The sequence below is a fragment of the Catharus ustulatus genome, chromosome 3 (assembly GCF_009819885.2).
Source record: "Catharus ustulatus isolate bCatUst1 chromosome 3, bCatUst1.pri.v2, whole genome shotgun sequence".
NCBI lineage: Eukaryota > Metazoa > Chordata > Aves > Passeriformes > Turdidae > Catharus > Catharus ustulatus.
The window spans coordinates 103,621,769-103,640,707 of record NC_046223.1 but is presented as its reverse complement, the minus strand read 5'-3'; the positions used below and the strand labels follow the sequence as shown (position 1 = coordinate 103,640,707).

The 18,939-nt window shown below is 50.7% G+C and overlaps 1 long non-coding RNA gene across 1 annotated transcript; it reads left to right on the top strand.

The window, feature by feature from the left end:
* The first annotated feature begins 1,187 nt into the window (after window positions 1–1,187).
* Window positions 1,188–18,939, top strand: LOC116994034. Its single transcript, XR_004417406.1, has 3 exons — window positions 1,188–1,241; window positions 12,412–12,464; window positions 17,650–18,939. It is a non-coding gene; the product is annotated as an uncharacterized LOC116994034 (long non-coding RNA).

Genomic DNA, 18,939 nt, shown 5'->3' with positions numbered 1-18,939 from the left:
GTTTCCAGGGATGGGGCATCCACCACCTCTCCGGGCAACTTGTGCCAGCATTTCACCACCCTCTCTTCCTTACATCTAGCCTAAATCTACCCTCTTTTAGTTTAAAACCTTACACCTTGTCCTGTCAATACATGCTCTGGTAAAAAGTCTGTCCCGATCTTTTTGATAAGCCCCCATTGCTGGGAGCTCGTCTTTCTGGCAATGACCTGACCACTCGTTGGCTTTCTTTCCCCCAGCCCCTCCATTACAAACTCTTGGGCTTTAGCTCAGTGGTTTAGGAAGAGCCAGCAGAATGAACTGGCAGATGAAATTATTGCAGTCAGTGCCGAGGAGCAGAAAGAGGAATTACACCTCTGTGCCTCCTGCCTTTGTCAGCCGCTGGTTTGGAAGGAAGGGAGGCAGAACAAGGACACCACGCATCCACTGTGCTCCCCTGCCCTCTGTCCCTGGAGGGAATGACAGCCTTGCTTTTAACATCTATAGTCTTCGCTGTCGAACAGTGTGCAAATATTGCACAGCTCCACAGGCTTGACAGGCTGTCGGGCCGCAGAGTGACTCTGTGGGCATCGGCTGAGGGGTGCCCGGCCGGCCCATCCTCTGCCCGGGGCCCTCCCGTGACTCCGGGAAATGGCCGAGCCGCACTCAGTGCCGCAAACCTGCCCCACAGGGCATCCCCCGCGCTGGGCTGTCCTCCAGAGCTCTGCAGGACCCGTCTGCAGAGCTGTGCTTCAGTGTAGCAGCCCAGGAGCGCTGCTCCTGCTGCATGTCCCCGAAGATGTCAATGTCCTCCCCCCAGCTCCGGGAGATGTACGTAAGGATCTGGTGCTCGGAAGGCCGGAGCTAACGGGCTGGGCTGGAAACTTTTGGAAGGGACAGGGGAGCGCGGCAGCGTGCCCAGAACCGCGATCGCAGACCGCGCACCCTCCCCTCGCCGCCGCTCCCTCCCCCGGCCCCGGCCCGCTCCGCGGTGGGTTCGCCCCGCGCGGCCGGGACAGGCGGCGGCCCGAGCGCTGCCCGCGGGCCGGGCCATGGGCAGCGGCAGCAGCCGGCGGCGGGGGCCCGCGGGCAGAGCGGGGCAGAGCCGGGACCCGCCGGGCACCGCGCCGGCCGGCGGCGAGGGGGCGGCGGCACCGCCCGGCCCTGGCTGCCGAGCCCCGGCCGCAGGCGGCAGCGCCGAGCCCCGGGCGGGCGGCAGCAGCGCGGAGGCGGCGGGAGACGGCGGGGCCCCGCTCCAGCAGGCGGTAAGTGCCCGAACAGCACCCCCGACCCTCCGGCGGTGGCCCCGGGCCCCCAGCCCGGCCCAGCCCGGCTGTCCCCGCCGCCACCCGCCGCGGCCGTGGCTTCCTCCGAACATCAGCAGCGTTAAATTCTTTTGATCTTCGCTCCGAGCCGGGCTCGATGCTCTCTGCGTTTTGTCTTTGCTGCTCTCTTTGCGTTTTCAGTCTCCTGTGCAAGGGAAACACGGTCCCGAGAGGGGCCATCCCGTTCTTCTGTGCCGGTGCTGCTGGAAGTTTCTTTTCCTGACTTGTGGAAATAGCTCGACTTTATAAAGTTCGGCTCCTGCTTTTTCCTGGGTCAGGCTTGTAAACAGAAGTTTTAAAATGTGAATGTAAAGCTGCCCTTTAATGTTTGCCAATCCACTACAAGTGCAGTCTGGCTCTTCCTAAAGGCACATTTCAGTCCCTTTAACAAATAATGGATTTGCTTCCGAGGGAGTTGAGATTTATCTTTTGGCCTTTTTTTCCAATCCAAGAATAACAGCAGACTGTATATATCAGCTGGTGATGAGGCAAAAAATCACCGACATCTTTCATCTTAGTTTGGCTTTGGAAGCTGTGTGTTTTTTGTTAGATAAACAGTGCTCTCCACAGATACACTAAATTGTCAGAATATAGTAATAAATTTAAAAATGGAAAGAAATACTAAGGACCCAGGAACATTCTGCCTTGCATGCCTCAGTTTTGCTCTTTATAAAGGTATAATTTCCATCACTAAACTGCACATCCGTGGGTTAAGGATTACTTTAATACAAACTAAATTTTCCATTAGGAAACTTGGCAGGGTTCCATATGAGAACCCTTTATTTAGACAGGTTTTAAAGAAAAACCTCAAAGTAAGGTTTGGAAATTGAAGGGAAAAAAACTAAGAGATCTTGTACTGACGTATTTTTTCCTTGCTCTTTAAACTCCAAACCCTCCTGCAGAATGAATGGAGCTCACTCCAGCACTACTTTCTACTCTGAAAGACTCTCATTTGTGAGCAATCCTCCTGACTTCTCCCATTTATCTTTGCTTATGGGAATAGAGGCTGCTGGTATTAATTTTCCCTCTTTTTCCACATGTGAATATCATGGCTGGATCTTAAATAATTATATCAGCTGTGACTTTTCCTATGCATAAATCAGTATCTCAGCCATATTCTAAAGTGTATGTTCTGATAATTACATATTAGAAAGGCAGTGGTGCTGCCCTCATCTTTCTTTTCTAATGGCAGTAGAGACAGTCCACTACAGCAGTAGGTACCAGTGAACTAATGACAAGGAGCAAACTGTAGAGGCTGAGGAGTTTACGATGTGGCCCTTGGGGTAGTGTGGCCTCTGCCCCATTCCCTGCTTCAGACTTCTCTCTCTGGCAGAAATGATGGCGAGGAACCTGTAGAATCACCTCAGCCAGCCCAGGTTGTGCTGCAGACCCAGGGTGGGAACGCTATCAAGCTTTGCAGCACAGAGATGTTCATGAGTATGCTCAAAAAACTCAGCCTGGAGCAGGCATGTGGGGCCTTGGTCATCCAGTGAAGCCAAATGTGTGCAGCACACAGCAGTGCCAACAGTGAGGCAGCAGTCATGCTGAGCATCTCATGTGGCTCCTCATCCAGCTGTTGCTGCTGCTTCTTTTTTTGGGAGGAAGTGCACAGCTCTGGTTGCATCCAGACAAAGGCAGCAAAGAACTAGCAGTATTTTTCAAACATACAAAAGACATACAAGAGAAGTCTCAGGTAGTTTCAGGGCAAACTTGAAGCTTTTCTTGGTAGCATTTTATTTTCCTGAAGCTGAGATGGCAGAGACAGCAGTCATGGGCTTATGATTCTGACTCCTTGAGGTCTAAAAAGTCACTAGCCTGTGAAAAGGAGGGAGGAAACTGTTTGCAGCACCAGGTTTTGGTTGTTTACTGGGTGCAATTTAGTCTTCTAGGTTGTTGTGCAAACTGCAGTCCCACCCTTCCCAAGAGGTTGGGGGAGGAGGTTTCTGGAAAGGGATATCAGCTTCATTGCATTGCTAGTAACTTTGAGGGCAATTCCTCTCAGTCTTGCCAGTTTTTCAAGTCATCTGTAGTTTCTGTCTTGTGGTAGGAACTTGCTCTGCCCAATTCAGTTGTCCAAACTGGAGGATCAGCAAAGAAATTTCAGAGAAGAAAAGATCATAATTCAACAGAGTTAGTGGGGGAAAGGTGAGGCAGAAGAGGAAAGGTAACAAGGAGGTATCACAGTAGGAAAGTCTGATGGGAAATAGCCCCTGGAGGAGCAGATTCTGGCCAGGGGGAGTAGAAGAGACCTTTGACACCAGTCGGAAGAGAGCAGAATTGCAATCAGGGCTCATCATTCTGTCTCAGCTGTGTTCCTCCTGGGCATGATGTGCATCACTGTTGTGTTTCACAGCTGAACCCTGGCACAATTTGCCATCCAGCAGCAAGCAGGCAGCGCTGATGGGCAGTCAGGCCAGGTGACAAGGGCTGGTGGAGAGGCACGCAGCTGCCTTTAAAGATTTGAGCCTTGCTTGGGAGCGAGAAGGGTGAAAGCATATCACAACAGCACCAAACTGGGAACCAAATCCTGATGGGAAACCTGCAAATACCTCAGAGCAGAACCTAACACCTCTTGTCAGCATCAAACATCCGTTTTCAGCTTTGCTCTCAATTCCAGATGGTGCTTTTCCTTGTTTATTTGCTCAAGACAGAAAAACGTAGTTGAGGTTTTGCAGGTACTGCTGCAGCACTGAGCAGGGGTGGCAGCTCTTGGTGGAAGCCAGGGCAGAGGCCGTGGCCTCAGGCATTTCCCCACTGGTTTCTTGAAATGGAGGAATAATACAGACATATTAGGGGTTTTGGTTTTAACAGCTTTTTCCTTGGCACCATCGCTCCTCCTGACTGGAGATGGGATGTGATTCCATCAAACAAATCACCCCAGCTGCAGGAGAAACACAGGTAGAAGGTGTATTCACCAACTTCTAGAGAAACTATCATGTAATTTTAAAACATCCTAGTTTTCAAAGCTTTGCCTGAGTTTTTCAACCAGATGTTTTTTCTGCAGACCGATGTGGCACAGTGACACCTCGTGGCTGGCTGGTCCCAGCTGCAAACAGAGAAGGGTCCTGAAGGGACATGAAATGCTGTGCCCCATTAGTTTCTTACAGGAACTCAGGTTCATTTTTCTACTCTTGTTAAAATGTGCTTCCCTCAAACAGGAATTTGATTTTTCTACTTCCTATCAAACGTTGATAGCAGTTTATTTCAACATTTTCTTCCTGGTTGTGTTAATAGCCAAAAATGCCCTTGGATCAAGACATTGTGCTACACTTTCATAGGGAGCATGGGGCCTTCAGAAAATGTCATCTCCAGCTGAATATCTGGGACTCCCTGAACTTCCCAAAGTCACATTATTTCAGATTCTGCTGTTAATTTCCAATTGTAGATCTGGTGGTTGCTGAGTTAAATGTTTCCCCCTCTCTCCCATTATATTTCTTGTCTTGTTCAAAGCACCTGAAACTTGACCAGAGTCCAGAAGCAGTGAGCTGTGCTGTCACCTCAGCCAGCATCACCCTCCCAGCACAGCTGTATTACACCTGGACTTAGAGAACTGCTGACTAGGCATTTTCCACAACTCCCCACTTCACTTGGCAGAGCATGGACTGCTTTTGCCCTGGAAACTATTCATGGTCTAAAAATAAGCCCAGGGCATGTACAGAATAGCTGGGAGCTGGTGTTTTAGTTGGCAGGAGAGGAGAAGCGTGGGAACTCCTTGCATCCCTGCCCACTTCCCATCCACCGCCTGCTCCTAATTCCGTCGCTGGCCAGAGGATGTTGCTGCAGACCAAAGCAAATCTGGAAGTGCTTTGCCTGGGAGTGTTTTGCCTGGGGTGCAGCTCGGGCTGTGCGTCACATTTGGTACCTACTGGCACCCTAGGTAAGCAACTTTTTTTTTGCCAGCAGTAACTGGCTGTGGGTTGGAGAGGCTGATTCCAGCAGTGCTGGCTGTCTGTCTCAGCCCACAGTCCTGTGCTGGCATTGCTGGAGGGTGCTGCCCTGCTGTGGTACCAGCTCAGCCCTCTATGCTCCGCTGTAGACTGCACCTGCAGGGCTCTCCAGGTGGTATCCTCCCTGCCTACCATGGCAGTGGGTTGGCATTTCAGCTCAGCCTGGTCTGCTGGTCCAGTTCATGGAGTGTTTGTGAAGAGGGATTTGGGAGGAGCAGAGGGAGGGAAAGAGGCCCTGGTGTACACTGGCAGAGACCACACTGCTCCCATGTAGATACTTTACATGGCTCAGTCACTCCTTGCATGTGAGTTGCACCTGAGCTGCACTCAGGGTCTGTATCTCTACTGCATCTCAGGGCTGTATCCATACTGCTGAACTGTACCATAGCAGCTGTCTGCACTGGACCATGATGGTCTGCCCCGCTGAGCTGGCATGGTTTTTGGTCAAGACCAGCTTGTAGTCTCCTGGGTAATGCCTGGCCATGGTTTAGTTATCAGTACAGGCACCCATCTCAGAGAGAGCTTGATTTTGGCCTCCCACTTTTGGAGACAGGGTTTGTAGTCAAGACTGCAGCTGCCCAGTTTCAGTGCAGCTTGGGAGCAGCTCCAGAGCCTCCATAGGTACACGGCTCCAGATCACCCTGTGGAAGGTTCCAGGAAAGGATGTTCTCACCCAGCTTGCTCGCCACTGCTGGAGCTGACAGAGAAAGTAGGAGGTTAAGGACTGGCAGGGCCATGAGGAGCTTGCATTGCATTGGGGGGAGTGGGAAGCTGCACCCCGGGAGTGCTGGCTTATGCACGCAGCAGAGAAATAGCTCTTGCTTCCAGCTCTCAGCTCTGCCTTGCTCCTAGGAGTTGCTCCCTGAAGGATGACTGAACTATGTGTGCAATGACTGTCAAATCATTCCACCTCATGTCATGACAGTAAATTAAATGTGGATGCATCCTGGGTGAGCTTAGTATCCAAGCCTTCAGACTTGGAGGAGGGGGTGATGTGGGGCTCTGTGGCACAGCAGACTTCAGCACAAGATGCTTATGCTGAAAATGGGGTGGAAAACGAGGAGACACGCCACGGTCTAGATGAGTAATAAAAAGATGACTGCAAGCTGCAGAAAGGAGAAGCTGACTTCATTTAACTCTTACCAGGACACAGGCCAACCAGGCCAGCAATTACTTACTTAGCTGTAGGATAGGAACCCATAATATTAAAGTGTCCTGACATGCACATCATCCTAACCCACATAAAGGGCTAATACTAATTATCTGCTGAACTTGCAACATACCCATTACAGCAATCCCGAGCCAGCTGGGTGGGGTCAGTTTTTATTGTGTCTCACAGCCCAGGGCAGCCGGTGCTCCGCACCCTGCCTGCTGCCCTGCACACGGTGTCACCCGGGCACCACTGAGCCTGCTGCCCTGCACACGGTGTCACCCGGGCACCGCTGAGCCTGCTGCCCTGCACATGGTGTCACCCGGGCACCACTGAGCCTGCTGCCCTGCACACGGTGTCACCTGGGCACTGCTGAGCCTGCTGCCCTGCACACGGTGTCACCCGGGCACCGCTGAGCCTGCTGCCCTGCACACGGTGTCACCCGGGCACCACTGAGCCTGCTGCCCTGCACACGGTGTCACCGGGGCACCGCTGAGCCCGCCTTGCACACGGTGTCACTGGGGCACCGCTGAGCCTGCTGCCCTGCACACGGTGTCACCTGGGCATCGCCGAGCCTGCTGCCCTGCACACGGTGTCACCCGGGCACCACTGAGCCTGCTGCCCTGCACACGGTGTCACCTGGGCATCGCCGAGCCTGCTGCCCTGCACACGGTGTCACCAGGGCACCGCTGAGCCTGCTGCCCTGCACACGGTGTCACCTGGGCATTGCCAAACCTGCCCTGCACATGGTGTCATAGGGGCACCACTGAGCCTGCTGCCCTGCACACGGTGTCACCTGGGCACCGCTGAGCCTGCTGCCCTGCACACGGTGTCACCTGGGCATCGCCGAGCCTGCTGCCCTGCACACGGTGTCACCGGGGCACTGCCGAGCCTGCTGCCCTGCACACGGTGTCACCTGGGAATCGCTGAGCCTGCTGCCCTGCACACGGTGTCACCTGGGCACTGCTGAGCCTGCTGCCCTGCACACGGTGTCACCTGGGCACTGCTGAGCCTACCCTGCACACGGTGTCACCTGGGCACTGCCGAGCCTGCCCTGCACACGGTGTCACCGGGGCACCGCCGAGCCTGCTGCCCTGCACACGGTGTCACCTGGGCACTGCTGAGCCTGCTGCCCTGCACACGGTGTCACCTGGGCATTGCCAAACCTGCTGCACACAGTGTCACCGGGGCATCGCCGAGCCTGCTGCCCTGCACACAGTGTCACCGGGGCATCGCCGAGCCTGCTGCCCTGCACACGGTGTCACCTGGGCACCGCTGAGCCTGCTGCCCTGCACACGGTGTCACCTGGGCACTGCTGAGCCCGCCTTGCACACGGTGTCACCTGGGCACTGCCGAGCCTGCTGCCCTGCACACGGTGTCACCTGGGCACTGCTGAGCCTGCTGCCCTGCACACAGTGTCACCGGGGCACCACTGAGCCTGCTGCCCTGCACACAGTGTCACCGGGGCACCGCTGAGCCTGCTGCCCTGCACACAGTGTCACCGGGGCACCGCTGAGCCTGCTGCCCTGCACACAGTGTCACCGGGGCACTGCTGAGCCTGCCCTGCACACGGTGTCACCTGGGCACTGCTGAGCCTGCTGCCCTGCACACGGTGTCACCTGGGCACTGCTGAGCCTGCTGCCCTGCACACGGTGTCACCTGGGCACTGCTGAGCCTGCTGCCCTGCACACGGTGTCACCGGGCCACCGCTGAGCCTGCTGCCCTGCACACGGTGTCACCTGGGCATTGCCAAACCTGCCCTGCACACGGTGTCACCTGGGCATCGCCGAGCCTGCTGCCCTGCACACGGTGTCACCCGGGGCACTGCCGAGCCTGCTGCCCTGCACACGGTGTCACCTGGGCACTGCTGAGCCTGCTGCCCTGCACACGGTGTCACCTGGGCACTGCTGAGCCTGCTTCCCTGCACACAGTGTCACCGGGGCATCGCCGAGCCTGCTGCCCTGCACACGGTGTCACCGGGGCACTGCTGAGCCTGCTGCCCTGCACACGGTGTCACCTGGGCACTGCTGAGCCTGCTGCCCTGCACACGGTGTCACTGGGGCACCGCTGAGCCTGCTGCCCTGCACACGGTGTCTTTTGTTTTAACTTGCCACCATTTCTGATTCATGCACTGGATAAAATGTTGGTAGAAATCTACCTGTGCCTGTTCCAAATTCTCTTGAGAAATGACTATTGCTGCTGACAGATCCCTTGGAAAAGGTGGGAGCAGGTTTTGCACAGAGAAGCAGATTTTGCTAACCAGAGCTGCACTGTCCTGATGACGAATTAATTCTGTCTTCCACCCACACAACACGTACAGCTCGTAATATGGAGGAGTCAGCCACAAGAGAAGAAAAAACAGACAACCAATTGTACAATCCAAGCCCCTTCCTAAAATGATCCAAACTCATCCTTTGTACAGAAGTACTGGAAGCTGGGTTCTTACTCTGGGAAGAGCATCATCAAAGCACTCCTAAAGAACTGTATTTCCCTTGGTGCTGAGGATGAATAATGTTCTTCACCTGGTGGAAGGAAACTCGGGCCGCAACAGTAGTCCAGTGGATGATGGATGAGGAGCTGCACTGTGGGATGCAGTCCCAGAAGTCAGCCATCGGAGCTCAGCATGTTCTTCTGGCACTGCTTCTTGCTCTTGTTGCTTGTGGGAGATTGCCAAGAAACAATCATAAATAACCAGGAGAGAAAGAACTGTCTTACCTCACAGTCAGCTTTTGCACATACTCTTGTCTTCACTTGGACCTAGAAGCTCTTTCTAGAGTAGTTCAGTCTCTTCCAGAGAAAACAAAGTGTTACCAAAGAGCAGGGACTCTTCTGAAAGGATGTGGAATGCCTTTTGACAGGTATTACACTAAAACTCTATGAAAGACTTGTAACATTTTTTGTCATTTTAAGCAGGCAGCCAGGATGTGAAATACAGTGGATAACAGATACCTTTCCCAGTTCCTGGAATGGAAGCTACTTAGGGCTTACCTGGAAGAGATGTTCACCCAGAACCATGAGACAGGTGTCATTGCTGCAGTTCTCCTCACCTGCTGAAACATGGGAGCCAAAGGTAACCACAGCAGCACAAAGCCCTTGCAAAAGGCAGGAAAGAACTGAGCAGTTTGCTGTCAAGCACCTCTGGGTCTGCCTTGCAGTATCTGAGACCACGATGTTTATACCTCAACTCCTGTCCACCCTCATGAGAAGCAGCTGAGGAAGGAGCATAGTGAAAATATCTTGCAAATTAAAATCAGGTGCCGTGCAATACCTGCAGACAGCCAGGTGGATATTTCTACCCAGTGGATGGCACATACAAGTCTGACCAATACCAACAGATTTAAATTGGTGCAAAAGTGTCTGAACCATCACTGTTGTACCAGCAGTGCCTGTAGTGGGGCATTGCCCCTCCATAGCTCCCACACTTTCCAGCGCCAGTCCTGTGCATGACCTTGGGGCAGCACAGGTTTGAGCTGTTCCAAGAGCATATACATGATCTTACTGAGGAATCGCTTGATCCCATCCAGCCCTGCAGAAACACAGCAGAGGAACGGGCAACGGCTTTGCATTACAAGCTTTTCCACACCTCTCCCTGGTTCCTTTGCATCCTGTTGGGGGTTAGGTTTCTATCCTTTTATTCCTTAGGAAATTTTTCCCCCATAAATTGCTAGGAAACACTAACGACTGTGTGCTTGAGAAAAACAGAAGTGGCCAAGCTCAGGGGAGAAGGGCATCTGGTTGCACTTCTCTTATCTGGAAGTTTCTCTCTGAGGGGCAGAGATACCATGAGAATTGGGCAGGTAAAAGATGAAGCTGGGGCAGCTGCTGCCATCTCTCTCCCTCTGGGCTTCCGAGGAGGATGGTCGGAACTGCCGCTTAGGGAAGGGAATTTGCTGCTACTGCCAGAGCCCAGCGCAGAGCTGCTGCTTCTGCCGTGGGTGAGCCTCTGCTTGTGAGAGCAGCCACTGAACTGGGATCTTACCAACACTTGCCTCACTAAAAAAGGGACCATCCCCATGTGCTTGGGTACCCAGGATCCTGAGCTCACCTCTCCCTGCTCAGAGCCAGGCTGCTGCTGTCCCAGCCCTGCTACTGCTTCGGCATTTCTCTGAGCTTTGGCTGCACTACAGCCCTGCACCCCCTGCCTGCCAAGACGTCTTGCTGGCCCACCTTGCTGCTTCCGAGACCCCTGTCTGGGCACCGGGACCAGCACTGCCCCAGGGTTTGTGGGGCAAAGCCTCTCCTCCATCCCTTCCCGTCCAGGCCAGCCGCCATTCCCGTGTGCTCCTCAGCCCTCCCCACAGCGCCCCCTGCAGGCACGGGAGAATCATTGCACCTGCCCTGCCCGGCCGTGAGCCCGCAGCGCCCCTGCTGGCCATGCCTGGAACTGCACCAAGGGGAAAGTGCTGGGAAAGGTCCTTGGGCTCCTGCTCTGGTTCGTTTAATGCTGCGTTGTTGTTTGCTTGCTTTATTATACACACTAGTAAAGAACTGTTATTCCTGTTCTCATCTCTTTGCATGAGAGCACCTTAATTTCAGGTTACAATAATTCGGAAGGAAGGGGTTTACATTTTCCATTCCAAGGGAGGCTCCTGTCTTCCTTAGCAGACACTTGTCTTTCAAAACAACACACTTCCCTTTTTTCTTGTACATAAAAATATTTTCCTCTTTTCTACACTGAAGGAACAGCCTTTCATTTCTGTTTTCTGGAATGCCCTGGTTTGGTGCTACCTGTTTAACTTGTTAATGTTGTTGTGAGATTCAGGGTGGCTTGTATAAAGAAGGTCCACCAGCTTTAGGACTGCATCTCAGAAAAGATAATGACAAGCCAAGATGCAAAGCCATGTCCCTGTCCCACTCGTTTTCCCTGTGAAAATACAGTGAAAAGGTAGAAAAAGATGAGAGATGTATTATTCTCAATAGTATCTGGCTACAGAGGGTTCATTTTATTACTGGCCTAGCTGGGGATTAACAGTCACCTCACTGCCCCCATTTTATAAACCATAAGGTTCGACTTTGGTTGTTCCCCGGGTATCCCATTGAAAGCCTCAGGATTCCAGCATAGGGAAGATGGATGCTTCACCCTAGATGGATAATTCTTCTGGGAAGCATCTTTGTCAGGTGAAAATTGGGTTGATGTTGCAGTGAGTTCCTCCCTTTGCGGGTATTTTCATACTATTACCTGCAGCTGGTGGTGCAGTGGGCGTTCATGGAAAACTGGGAGGTTTAACAGGTCAGCAGTCAGGGATTTTGGTTCTGTAGCTGGCAGCTGTGCAGCCACCCTGGATGCTGAAACAGAACTGGCAGAACAGGGCTAATAAAAGAGAGTCTCTCGTACCTGTATTGTCCCCACAGAAGTTGTTTGGGGGTTTAAACCAAACCAGGGGGTTTAAACCAGGTCATGTTGCCCTCTGTAGACAGAGATAGGTTTCACGGAAAGAAATAATGGTATGGGTTGAAGGGGAGCTTTGAAGATCAGCTAGTTTCAACCCCCCATCATGGGCAAGGACATCTTCAACTAGAACAGATTGTTCAAGGCTCCATCCAGAGACTGCCAGGGATGGGGCATCCGCAGCTTTTCTGGGCAACCTGTACCTCACAACTCTCACAGTAAGAATTTATTCCTAAAATCTAGTCTAAACCTGCTCTCTTTCAGTTTAAAACCATTACCACTTGTCCTGTCACAACAGGTCTTGTAAACAGCCCCTCTCCATCTTTCTCGTAGGCCTCCTTTAGGTACTGAAAGGTTGCAATGAGATTTCCCCAGAACCTCCTCTTCTCCAGACTGACCAACCCCAACTACCTCAGCCTGTCCTCACAGGAAAGGTGCTCCACGTCTCTGATGATTTTCATGCTCTCCCTCTGGACTCATTCCAACAGGCCCATGTCCTTCCTGTGCTGAGCACCTCGGTCCTGGATGCAGCACTGCAGATGGGGTCTCATGAGCAGAGCAGAAGGGGAGAATCACCTTCCTTGACTTTAAAGTGTTGTGACTGCATCTTGTCTTCTGTCATAGGCTTCATCAACCAGAAGCCCACCAGGCCCAGAGAACAGCAACCTCGACCATCAGTGAGTATCGCCTGCTTTCATGGTATCTTCAGGGGGGAAAAGCAGGTGGAATGAAGGGACCTTAGTGCTATTTCTGCATTTTCACACAGTGCAAAAGGGCTGGGAATGGTGTGAAATGATTTATAACCTTAAATATTCTGCCCATTTACTTATTTGCAAATTTTTAAAAAATCAGGTGCTGCTTGAAAAGATCCAGGCTCCAGCTCATGTGTAGTACAGAGGTTGTGAGCAATCAGAATTTAGGATATCCACTTGCCAGAGAGGCACCTTGGAGTAGTTAATGCAAAGCTGTGGATAATCGCTCCAACAAAGAGCTCAGGCCCTGATTCACCTGTGGGCTCTGCCACATGTGGAAAAGGAGAATAACAACTCTTTGCTCCTCAGGAGTCATAAAAGAAAACCCATGAGATGCTCTAATGCTACACCAGTTAGAGACATCAGTGTCCCTCGGGAATGGGGGAATGGTGGAATGGTGGGGACCTGCTACTCTGGGTGCCATACAAAAGAAATCTAACATTTTCCACAAGCAAAAGTTGCCCAGCAGAGTGAGCCTCCAAGTCTGTCTTCACCAGGAATGGGGACAGTTTAACACATGGTAAAAAACCCAGGCGAAATGAACAAGCTTGTAAAACCATCTTAAAATAACACTTCCTTACATTAAAGAGTGACTCTTCAGCATTGAGCTCTGGCTGTTATCCAGCCTCTGCTCCTGCAGCACTCGAGAGCAGACTCATCTGCAGATCCTGGCCATGGGCTGTGTGACCTAACGCCCAGCAGGGCTGCTGGATGTGTCAGCAGAGCCCAGGCACCCCTGCAGTCCATCCCCCTGCTCCTGCTCTCCCTCCCAGCTGGCAGGGAGCTCACCTGGAAGGCTGCTGCTTCCCAGAGCACTAGGAAAACACATCTGCCCTTAGCTTTTCTGATGGCAAGGCTTGTACAGGCACTTTAACCTCTCCTGTGCTTTCTAGCATCCTCAGTGGGTTTGGGCTGTGATGGCAACTGAGCAGTCTCCTCCTGGGGTGCGCAGCCAGCTCTGCCAGGCTCCTGTGCAGCCCCTGGCCCCAGGCACCCACTGGCGACTCACACCCTGCCAAGGCTTTCCTTCTCCCACCCTCTTTGACATGCTAAGGAAAGGTTTGAGACAGCAGAAAATGTTTTCTGATCTGGGATGACAGAGCAGGAGATTATTTTCATTTAGATAACATTTGCTTTATACCACTGCAGAGTCCCATAGCACAGCTCACGTGTGAAGTGCCTGTACTGCCTGAGATAAGCAGAGTTGCAATTTCTGCTGGCAAGAACTATGCAAACATTTTTTTTGGAAATTGCCCAGTCCCCAACAGATTTTTGAAGACATCAAATCAAATAAAATCAAATCAAGCCACGGAAACAGAGATTAATGTGCGTGTGTAGGTGTCTCATCCTTCACATTTCTGTGGCTGGAATCATTCTAGGTAAACACTCTACAAACAGCAAAAGTCAGCCTTGTCTTGGTAGAGTTGCTGACTGAAGAAATTCCCATAAAGCCAATTAAAGGAGAAGCAAATGTCAAGGGAGGAGAAGAAGAACTAGATAGGGAGACTTAATAGTGTCTGTCAGGAGAGCAGCCACACGAGATGGAGGTGGGGTGTCACCTCCCGTCCTACAACATGTCCTGTGACACTGCATGAGCATCTAAACCAGCCCCTGGGAAATACTTTGGGTGTGTTCCTGGTTGGGCTGTGTTACCTCTCACCCTCCCTCCCCCAGAATCTTTTGGGAACTGCTCTCTGTGGTCTGGTATTTCACGGGTGGATGGCAGAGCCCAGGCACACGGTAATGATTTGGTAATTGCTTCCAAGGCTCGTGTCACTGCCAGAGTTACCAGGGCGTTGTTTTGACCCATTTTTCAGCTGCTAGGTCTTGCAGAAGGCATTTTAATGATTAACCCTGGACTTCCCCATCCTCAGCAAAACGATCAAAAAACACTGTCCTGGATTCACCCTCCAACCTAGTTTTCAGCCAGTTGACTCAGGTTTGTGCCTGGGAGCTTGTCACCCTGGTCATCCATCAGGGCCATTGTCACAGAGCCTGCAGGCAGCTCTCCCCCACACCAGGCACCTGCCTGACACCAGGGATGTGACACTGACAGCATCCCCACTGCTGGGGTCTAGCTTAAAGGTGGTTTTGCTCACTTTTGGTCTAATTTTGCCCTTTGCATTTCATTATCCACATTGCATAGTTCATTGTCTTTACACTTAACAAAAAACCCACATATAATTCCTACTTCCTTTTAAACACTGAGCCTGTAGCTGAAATGGAGCACATTTCTTGCTTGCCTCTTTCCTAAATTGCTTTGCTCTAGCCTCTTAAATCACTTTTATTGCTGCTTTCTAAACTCTCTCCAAGCTGTTAATAACATTTTAGCAGTGAGGTGCCCAGAAGCCTGGTCAGTAATCCTGATGGAGCTGCACGAGCCTTCTTTTTCCTTGCTGTCCTATCACACTGCAGATTCCCCTGTTGTATGCTTTTCAGCTAACTCCTCTCTCAGCTTTGCTCCTTCACAGGTTTCTCTCCTTCCCCGGAACATCTGGGGTTTGAAAATCTTTCCACTCAAGGTGCTGACCTGTTATTTTCTGACTGGAGGGTCTAATAGCCCTCAGGTGGACTCAGTGTGTTTGGAGCCAGGCTCTGCAGCCCTGGCACGAGGTGACAAGAGGAGCTGAAGCAGCTGCAGGAGCATGGGAAAAGGCCTGTGGTCCAGCAGCTTTTGTCCTGTGCACATCCTGAGCTTGGGATTTCCCTGCCACGGCTTCTCACTGAATTCCAGGATCAGCAGAAATACCTGCACTGATGTGCCTTTGAGATGGAGGTTTAGGTTGGGATGGCCTCAGGAGGTCTCTAGTCCAGTCTCCTAGCTCTAGCTCCAAGCTGGATCAGCTGTGAAGTCAGAGCAGAATGCTCCAGGCTTTTGTTCCATCAGCTGTTGAAAGCCCCCACGGATAGAGCCTGTGCAGCCACACAGCCTGTTCCTCTTCTTGCTGTCCTCAGGGTGCAGAAGCTTTTCCTTTTATCCAGATTAAAGCTCTCATTTTAATTTTATTTCAATTTTCCTGTATTAAATGATACAGAACTTTGCTACAAATATAGAAATAGTATGAACAGCAACTTGCTTTTCCTTTGCTCTTGAAAGAAACGCAGCCCTCTCTTTTCCTTTCCTTTCTGGGGCGTGCTTAGGAAGCGGAGTGTGCTTTTGTTTTTTCAAAAGCACATCTGTGTCTCAACGAGTTTTACCTGGAGATTTTCTCCATGCAAACCAAAGCATCGAGAATAATTAACAGTGGGAAATTATGTAACTGCTGTGAGAAACAATGGCTCTTCTGTGGGCCTGCAAGCAAGCTGCCAGGAGCTCTGCCTCCTACCCATCACGTAACATAAAATTAGAGGATTGTCACAGTGTGAGTTTAAATCAGTAAATTGTGTGTTTTAACTCAGATTTGTGCACTTCCTTTTCCCATTATTGCTTTGTTAATGCTGCTGCATGGTTCCAGCTCTTGGATTTGTAGCTTTCTTCTCAGATCTTACTTAATGCAGTGGAAGTCAGATACCCTGCAGCCCTCAGCAGGAAAATGAATAAAAGGAATAAGCAGAAGAGTCTGGTTGCTAAATCTTACTTGCTGCAAGTAGAACTTGCCATCAAGGGCATAGTGCAGTGTAAGTAACTATAGAATACCTACACTACCCAGTGTCACCAGTGTCACCAGCTGGCCATCAGGTGACTCCAGGAAAAGCACCAGGCTATTTCTGACACATGAGGGGCATGGCATAAACACGGCTGGGTCAGAGCAGCTGGGCTGTCAGGAGCCCCTGTGGCCAGGGCAGGTCAGAGCAGAGAGGGTTGCACTGCACTGTGGCCACTCACTCCACAGCTGCTGACTGGGAAGAGCACTGAGGACACTCCCTGGCCCAAGGAGAGCAGTATGAAAGCACCTCTTGTATAGGAGAAAGTGTCCTTAGAAAAGCATTTCAGGGTTCTTTTCTTCAATTCCAATTCTACATTTATATACCTACTTTGGGGCAGTTTCTGTGATTTCGTCTAGTAAACAGGTCCTCAGGTTTTTTCATTAAAGGATACTAGTGGATGAATTTTATTCATCCCAACTGCAAGAGCAATGGTTGGGATAGATCTCATCCTTAGAGGAATTCCTCCTTAGAGGAATTCAATAGATCATGCATGGTGAGTCTGGGACGGACCTGGAGCCATGCTAGTGGATATGAAAATCTCCTCTTTGGCAAAGAACTAACTGACACACAAAACCAAAATATTTCTTGTTTACTTGTTCTTCACTAGTGGATGGTCACAAAATCTTGGTTGACATGTCATGGCAAAGCACTTTACAGTTTGGATTTACCAGCTCAGTTCTCCACGGAGCTCTGCACTTCACCATGACCTCCATTCCAAGGAGCCACGTGTTCCAAGCCTGACAGCACAGCTTGCTCACCTCCCAAATCTCTACAAGGCCAAGGAGGAGCACTCACTTGTCAGCTGCTGGCTCCTCTCTTGAGTCCTGGAGGGCAAGATCAAGCAGACTTCATTGGTAGTATAAGGTGCAGTGGTCAAAGCCTGCAGAAGACTTGTCGCTGTTCTCCCTTACGCAGATAGGGACAGATTTCTCTTGCACCCGACATAAACCACCTCTGACAGTACCAATAAACCCCATACAGTTCCCTTTGAATCATATATCAGTTCCCACTCATGGGAGGGCTGTGCTGATGTGGAAATAAATAAAAGCCATAAGAGCAGTTTGAAGAAGTTGCATTCATATTTTGGTTGAAAGTCAGATCCCTTACAAATACAGACAAAATAATTCTTTTTGCATAAAACCTTAAAAGTAGCATAAAGATTACGCTGTGCTTTAGCTGGGCCTGGAGCCTAACTCAAAAGGTTCTGGGAGCTTGATCTGGAACATTGTAAGGGTTGTACTGTAGTGAGCTCACAGACTAAACTGGTGCCAAGTGATAGCAAATGTCAGCAGGCAATGTGCCAATGGGGTATGGGAACTGGACATGACAGAGTATCTGTGTCTTGGCAAGACATGCAGCTCGATCTTTCCATTCACAAAAAAAACGAAGCAAGGGCCTTCTTATATCCTTCAGAACCTGATTCTCTCTCATGACACCAATAATTCATTCCCTTCCATGACAGGTGCCCAGAAAGCAACAAGAAGCCCTTGGGGCAGTCCACAATATTATATGATTACTCAGAGGAGGAGCTCATGGCAAGCATCGAGCGGGAGTACTGCCGCTGAACCCAGTTCCCTGCCTCGAGGGTGTCAGGCATGGTCCTGGGAGCCCAGCTGAGCAGAACTGCTACAGACAACACGTCTCACACAGCCAGACAGCACGGGAGAGGTGGGTGGTGGAGGCTCCTGGGGCATCAGGGGCAGCATGGCTGCTTGGGATGCACGGAGGAGAAAGTTCACCTGGTCTGCTCCTAGTGAGAGCATGAAGATCTTCACCAGCTGCTGATTTCTGACTGGTGTCACTGGAAGAGGGACCAATTCATCTTAAGAATCAATATTTAGAAGCTCATTTCTGAATGCTGTTTATAAATGAACATGTACTAGAATGAGGTGTTGAAATGTGGTGCTTTGAAGGAAGATCTTGCTTTGAACTTAGTAAAAAAAAAAAAGAAAAAGCAGTAATATCATCTGATCCAGAACTTCAGAGGATATTGAATGAAATTTAATGTTTCTGCCACTTAAAATGTGCCAAATGTACTCTTTGTGCTGTGCAAGCCTCAGGTCCAGGTCTGAATTTGGCACTGTCTCTTTCAATCTGGTCCCCAGTATGGGAGATAACAGGAAGGGAGGATTGATCCCACCATCTAGTGCATAGGCAGTGTAATCTCAGAGTCCAAATCCTACCACACTGGCAAATTAGGAACACAAGATTTGTATGATCCCCTTGGGGCAGGATCCCACCATAGGTGTCCTACCTGGGGCTCCTGGGCGTGGATCCATCGCAGTGATGGAAGTGAAAGCAGGAGGCACATCCCCATTTCAGTCATCCCTCTCAAGAGGGTTTTGCATGCTCTTGTAGAGCAGCTATTTGGGATCAGTTTTCAGCATTGCCCCTCCTGGCCTTTCCCTAATATTTCTTGCATTTTACCATTAGCTGACTGCAAAGTAAACCAGAAAGTTCTCTCTCCTAAGGAAATAGTATTTTCAGTGCTCCCAGACAGGGAAGCTTGGTATTTTGGGTTTCTGCTTTTGTTATACCCGCATCTTAACATATTATGAGTATCTGCTTATTGTCAGAAATAGAAAAATACTTTATTTCTATCTTCAGCTGAAACATAAAAGGCATCAGTTTAAATTTTCACTACATGTAAATGCAAAAAAACCCTGCAGAACACCTCTTAAGATGCTGTATTCTAAATACTTTATGATTCCTGGGACCTGTGAAACAGAAATAAATGCATCTGTACTCTGAA